Here is a 6642-nt window from a genome sequence, read left to right as displayed (position 1 = left end):
GCTACAGAGACAAGGAAAGTTCCGAGGCCCACAGGTAACAGATACAGAGACAGAGAGAGAGGCACATAACCTACACTCAGGACCAGCGTGCAGACCTCTCACAGGTCCCAGGGATAGGAGTGGACATAAAGAGGATACACAAGACTCAGGCAAAAACACGGGGACCCAGAGACGGGCCAAATCAGACCAGAGGAACCCAGACACTCAGGAGCCCTGAGAGACACGGGCACACAGGGCTGCCCACAGATCCCAGGAAGCCAGGGGGAACCTTAGGGAGAGAGGAGGCCCCAGGGGGTGGCTGGCCCTCTGAAGGACAGCGAGGTCTGGTCTGGCAGATCCTGACTGTGCCAGGAAGTCATGCCAAGATGGCAAGATGGGAAGCAGAGAGGAGCTTGGCAGCATGGAGGTTAACCAACCCCTCAGCCTGTGCCCTCCCTCCAGGTCCCTTTTCTTTGGCTCTTCTTTTTCTTCCCTCCTGTCCCAGCTCCTTTTACCCAAAGCCCTGGATATTTCCTCCCCTCCCCCCCAATTCCTGGTAACCAGACCCTTCTTCCTGCCTGAGATTAAGGGCCTGTCTGCTGAGATTCCCCAGGAAGGGTGGGGGCACAGCCTCTCCCCGGGGCCTCCTGAAGCTTGGGCTTGCCCATCCATACCCTGGCATGCCCCCTTGATAACAGAGTTACCCAAGTACCCGACGTCTGAATATCCCTTCAGGAGGGCGCAGGAACCCTAGCCTGGGAGTGCAGCGGGGGCGGCCTCCTGCATGCGTGGGTGTGGGTGGGGGATGTGGGTCTTGTGTGAAATGCTGGGCGGGGGTGAGAGCAGCTAGAGATAGAGAGAGGACAGATGATTGAAAATAAGATGCCATGGAGAAGGAGGACTGAAAGGCACCCAGGCCTGGCCTGGAGCCCAGGGGTAAGGGCTGCTCAAGCTTAAGGGTATGTGCGTGGGGAAGGGTGACCCAGCCTGCAGATGAGAGCCTGGAGCCCTTGACCTTGGGAAGAGCCCTCTGTTCTGTGTTCACACTGACCGCCTGGTGCTGGGTGCTCGGGACTCGGAACTCCCGCAGCTGTCACAGGGAGGGGGGATTCTACAGGTGCTTGTCCCTCCCCTTTCCCCCTCTCTGGCTGTTAATCCGATGGTTCCGGCCATGCCCTCTGAAGGACTGGCAGTCTGGGCCCAGAGGGGGAGGGGATTCTGGGCGCATGGGGTGGGCAGAGTCAGATGCTGAAGGAGCTCTGGGATGCTGGATGTGGGGCAAGAGCAGGTGATGGGGCTGCGGGGACTGGATCGCAGAGATTTCCCTAGCATAGCTCTGCGTGGGGTGCATGTGCACATGCGTGGATGATGGCGTGTGTGCACGTGGTGTGTTGTGAGTCTACACCCCAGGGGCAAGAGGGCTGAGGGGCTTGAGATTTCTGGCCCCTGGGGTCACCTTGCTAGGAGCTCTTTGGGGGCAGGGACTAATTTATCTTTGTGATCCCAGATCTCCAAGGGCCTGGCTTATCCAGCCCTCAGGTACTCAGGGAATGGTATATGGGTATCAGGAGGGGAAGCCTGTCCCTTTCTAAGATGGGAGTCTTATGAACACAGGGGCTCTCTTTTGGCCCCAGGCCCTGAGTGGAGGCTGAGAATGGACCTGAAGGACACTTTGTGGATGAGCCACTAAGCCAGAGGGAGGAAAGGGCAGTTGTATGTGGCTAGGAGTAGAGGAAAGAGGGGTTAGCACAGTCTGTGCCTCTGTTTTGTTTCAGCCTTAGGACAGCACCCCTCAATCTTCACACGACAGACCCAGTTAGTCCTGGCAGAGGTCTGATAGCTCCATTTACTGACAAGAAAACCAGAGAGGTTAAGATACTTTAATAGGTCACACAGCCAGTAAGTGTTGGGATTCAGGTTCCAACCCAGCCACCCAACTAAGTCTCCCCACTCCGTTTCTCTTTGCCCCAGCTCCAGCACCCCCAGGCCTCTCTGCCTCTGCAGATTTTCTTCCCATTGGCCCATCTCTCTCTGTCTCCTTTCTTTCATGCCCCTCTCGCAGGCCCAGCCTGAGACTTTCCCACTGAGTCACGATCTGGGTCTCTGACTTTGTGGTCCCTGTCCCTCTCTGGCTCTAAATCATTCTTTCAGAAATGTACCCTAAGCCTCTCACTTTGCTCTCTCTTTCTTTTCATGCCGCCTCCCCAACTTGCTGCCCCCTCTCTTTTACTGTCTACCCTTTCACAGCCTCTAAGGCTCTGCCCAGCAGGGTGGAGGGCGGAAATCCTGGGTCCTGGTGCCATGCCATGCTCCACTAACAGTTTCCAGTAGGCTGGGCTCGGTGGCTCACACTTGTAATCCCAACACTTTGGTAGGCTGAGGCGGATGGATCACGAGGTCAGGAGATCGAGACCAGCCTGGCCAACATGGTGAAACCCCATCTCTACTAAAAATACAAAAAATTAACCAGGCATGGTGGCATGTGCCTGTAGTCCCGCCTACCACGGGAGGCCAAGGCAGGAGAATTGCTTGAACCCAGGAGGCAGAGGTTGCAGTGAGCCCAGATCACACCACTGCACTCCAGCCTGGGAGACAGAGCAAGACCCTGTCTCAAAAAACAAAACAAAACAAAAAAACAGTTTCCAGTAATAGCCGTTCCTCCCCAGCTGCCCCACTAAGCCCATCCAAGAGGCTTCCAGATGCCTAGGGAGCTCGGCACTCCATACATTTTCAGGAGAGAACCCAGGTGGCTGGTAGACTCTGGGGTGAGGAATCATCTGGTCCTAGAGCATTAATAAGGAAATCTCAGTGCCTGCAGCCACCCTTCTCAGGCATAAAACCTCCACCACCGCCCTCAGTGTGCATACCCAGCAAGCTCAGGGCACACTGACTCACAGGATGGGACTTGGAGGTGGGACAGCAAAACGGGAGGGAGCCTGGGAGTGGGGTGCATGGACTCCCTGAAGTCCGACGCATCACCTGGAGTCCTTAAACATACAGATTCTAGAGACTTGCCACAGGCCTGGGCCTCAGAATATCTAGAAGCAAGTCCCAGAAATCCACATTGTCACAGCTTCCTGGCACAGTCTGCAGCCCGCAGGTGAAGCAAGTGCTGTGTGACCTCCGGGGAGCTTCTCTCATTTTGAGTCTTCATGGGAAACAGTTTGAAAGGAAGCCCTGAATGTTTGCAGAGGACAACAGCATGGAGAGAACCAGAGTCTAGGCTGTGGGATTAGGGATGATTTTCTTTTCTGTTTTCTAAACCTTTTCTTTCTTTCTTTCTTTTTCTTTTTTCCTTTTTGTTTTTTTGAGACCGAGTCTCCCTCTGTCACTCAGCATGGAGTGCAGTAGCACAATCTCGGCTCACTGCAACCTCCTCTTCCTGGGGTCAAGTGATTCTCCTGCCTCAGCCTCCTGAGTAGATGGGATTACAGGGGCCAGCCACCGCACTTGGCTAATTTTTGTTTTTGTTTTTGTTTTGAGATGGAGTCTTGCTCTGTCTCTAGGCTGGAGCACCGTGGCACGATCTCAGCTCACTGCAACCTCTGCCTCCTGGTTTCAAGTGATTTTCCTGCCTCAGCCTCCCGAGTAGCTGGGATTACAGGCGCCCACCATGCCCAGTTTATTTTTGTGTTTTTAGTAGAAATGGGGTTTCACCATGTTGGCCAGGCTGGTCTCGAACTCCTGACCTCAAGTGATTCATCGACTTCAGCCTCCCAAAGTGCTGGGATTACAGGTGTGAGCCACCACGCTTAGCCTGTTTTCTAAACCTTTTCTGTTTTCTAAAACCTTTATGTTTTCTAAACCTTTTCTGGTGTTAGTATGATTCTCCCTCACTCTTGTGGGAAGAGCACTGGCCTGAGAGTCAAGATACCTGGGTTCTAGCTTCAGCTCTGCCACCAATGCAGTGTGTGAGTTTGGTGTCTTATTCCATTTCGAATATTTACCATCCACCCTGTCTCATAAAATGTGATGCTGGTTGGAGGTCATGTCTCTCTCATTCCTGAACAGTTACCTTGTGTTTCTTCACTCCTGTCTCACCAGGGCCAGCCTCATAAATGCTCCCTGTATTGATGGGATAGCGACGGGCTTGGAGGGGCAGTCATGGGGAAGTGAGGGGATCCCAGGGGGCCTCATCTCCTCGCTCTTCTTTTCTCATCTTTCCAGCCCCAGGGCCTTGGAGAAGAGTGAGGTGGCAGCTGGAGGAGGTGTCACTGCCAGGGCCCTTATTCTCACCCAAGCTGGCAGAGGGGCGGGACTGGCAGCAGTGACACCAGGGCCACTCAGCCCCCGCTTTTCACAAGCACTTTCTTTTTTGGGTGGAAGAAATTGGAAAGAGGGGGTGAGAAATCTGGGATTGAGGAACCAGGCTGTAAGACCCTATAACAGCCTGTCAGGTTCTAAAGAGACCACCCCAGCCTTCCTCTTCCTCCAGAGGCATGGCCCCAGGACCACCTGATTCTGAGATTCATAATTCCACCTGCCCCAGAAAGCTGGGTGGGAGCTCATGTCATCCTGTTCAGAGGCAAAGGGATAGATCACTTGACCTGAGGATTAGTGTGGAAAAGAGGAGGGGGAGAGAGAGGAAGGAGCAAGACTCCATTTGATCTTCAACAGCCAAGCACTGAGCAAAAATGTCCCGCAAAGAGGTGTCAGCATCCAACAGTTTCACATCTCCTGGGGAATTAGTCATTCAGGAGGGTCTTACTGAAAGCTCTCATGTTTCCCTAAAAGTAGTGAAGGATCACAAGGCCACCCTCTCTTCCAAGCAATGCTGTCCCACTTTGAACATCAGGTAGAAACTTCCGTCTTCCTTAAGGTATGGAGAAATGGCGGGTAAGGTGTTGGGGAGGAGTCCAGTCCTGTGTTTCTGGTACTGTCATGTATCCGGTCTCCAACTTCAAAAGATGTGCTGTTTCTCTCTCTCCCAACCCTCCCTGGGTCATGCCCACCTCCTGGAGTCCCCAGCTTTGCCTTTGCCTGCCAACCTGCCTCTTGGTTCAGCTCTATTTGGGAGCAGAGAGTCCCCATGGGCCCCTAAGGGTGAAGCCCTGTCAGGCTGGGACAGACGTGTAGAGCTGGGGCCAGTTCCCAGGGGAGAACTGGGGAGGGCTGGGGTGAGGGTAGGAAGAGGAGAAGTTAAACTTTAACATAACAAAAATATTAAGGTATTTTTCAAAGTACTCTTAAAAATGTAAACCTTTATATATCGATATGCAAAATATTCTATGACACCTTGTGGAGTGAATAAAAGTACACATTACAAAGCAGCACGTGTAGTGTTTATATAAATTATATATTTGTGCATGTGTGCAAAAGACAGAGACAGAGAGTGTATAAGGAGTGCCGTCTCGGAGGGTGTTCACTGAAATGTTAATCCTGTTTGCCTTTAGGGGGTGGAATTTGGGGTGATTTATACAGTCTTGTTTTTACTTTTCTGTGCTACTTAAATTTCCTATATAAGTATGTTTCATCTTTATACACAGGAAAACTCCCAAAGATGCTATTTTCAATTGGCGGGGGGGGAACGGATAGTTTTCATCATAAAAGGAGTCTAATACATTAGTTAACATAAAAGGAAGATGGAGAAAGAAAAGTCTCCGTCGTCCTATCTCCGAGGCAGCCCTTTAGAGCATGTGGTGGGTTTCCTTCCTGTCAGCCGGCTCTGAATCTGTTCAAAGCAGCTTTTCCATCCAGGTATAATAATAGATTGGAAAGTGCTGCACACGTACACCCTCTCATGTAAGGCTTGCAGCCCCCCTGAAAAGTAGATCTGTTTATTTCCCCCAATCTATGGATGAGGCACGTGAGGTTGACTTTCAGGCAAGGAAAATGACTTGCCTGGGTCACATATACGTGCTAGGCAGACCCAGACCTGGGACTGTCAGCACTGGCAGCCCAATGCTACTTCCAGTGCCCATGACTGCCATGCGGGGTGGGGGAGCTTTTGTGGGCCCGGCCAGGCTCAGCTCAGGGCCCTGCAAACCCCTGGCTGCTGCTGATGCAGTGCGCTTTAAGGAACTCTTCCTGGTGTCCATCAGGTTCCAGGTATGCCCCCAGGGCTAGAGCTACAAGATGCAGCCAACTCAGCACGTGTGGACCTCTGGTGAGGAGAAAGAGGGCAACCCGAAAGGTCACTTAGCACAGAGTCTGGGCACACGGTAGGTATCAATAAAGATCAGTTGGATGTTCATGGTCAAAGTTGCTTCTTGTGTGCCCGTGCCCCGAGCCTCTGAGTGCTAAGAGAAGGCCCAGAGAGTCCCACTTGGGCCATCTCGGAAGGCTTCCTGTAGGAGAGGGCTTTTGAACTGAGCCTTCAAAGCTAGGCTGAATTTCCCCGAGGGTCCAGAAGAGAGCCACGGGCTGGTGTGTCAGGCAGCCGAGCTGACGCTCCCAGAAAGCAAGGTCTTCGAACTACAGGGTGAGCGCGCACGGGCTCTCGCTTGTCTCCACCGTGGGGGGCCCTGCAGTCCTCGCTAAGAGCGTAGAATTTGCCTAGTATTAGCCACGAGAGGGCGGGGTGGGGCGAGGCGGAGCAGGGCCGAGGTGGCTGAGTGGGGGGAGCCGGAGAGCTTCATAAAGCCACAGCAAAGCGGCGCGACTCTAGTGACAGCGGCCCGCTGGAGAGGAAGCCTGAGAGCTGCCGCGCGCCTGCCGCACGCG

The sequence above is a fragment of the Mandrillus leucophaeus genome, unplaced genomic scaffold (genome assembly GCF_000951045.1).
Source record: "Mandrillus leucophaeus isolate KB7577 unplaced genomic scaffold, Mleu.le_1.0 Scaffold272, whole genome shotgun sequence".
Lineage (NCBI taxonomy): Eukaryota > Metazoa > Chordata > Mammalia > Primates > Cercopithecidae > Mandrillus > Mandrillus leucophaeus.
The sequence above is the reverse complement of the archived record's forward strand: the minus strand, read 5'-3'. Positions refer to the sequence as shown.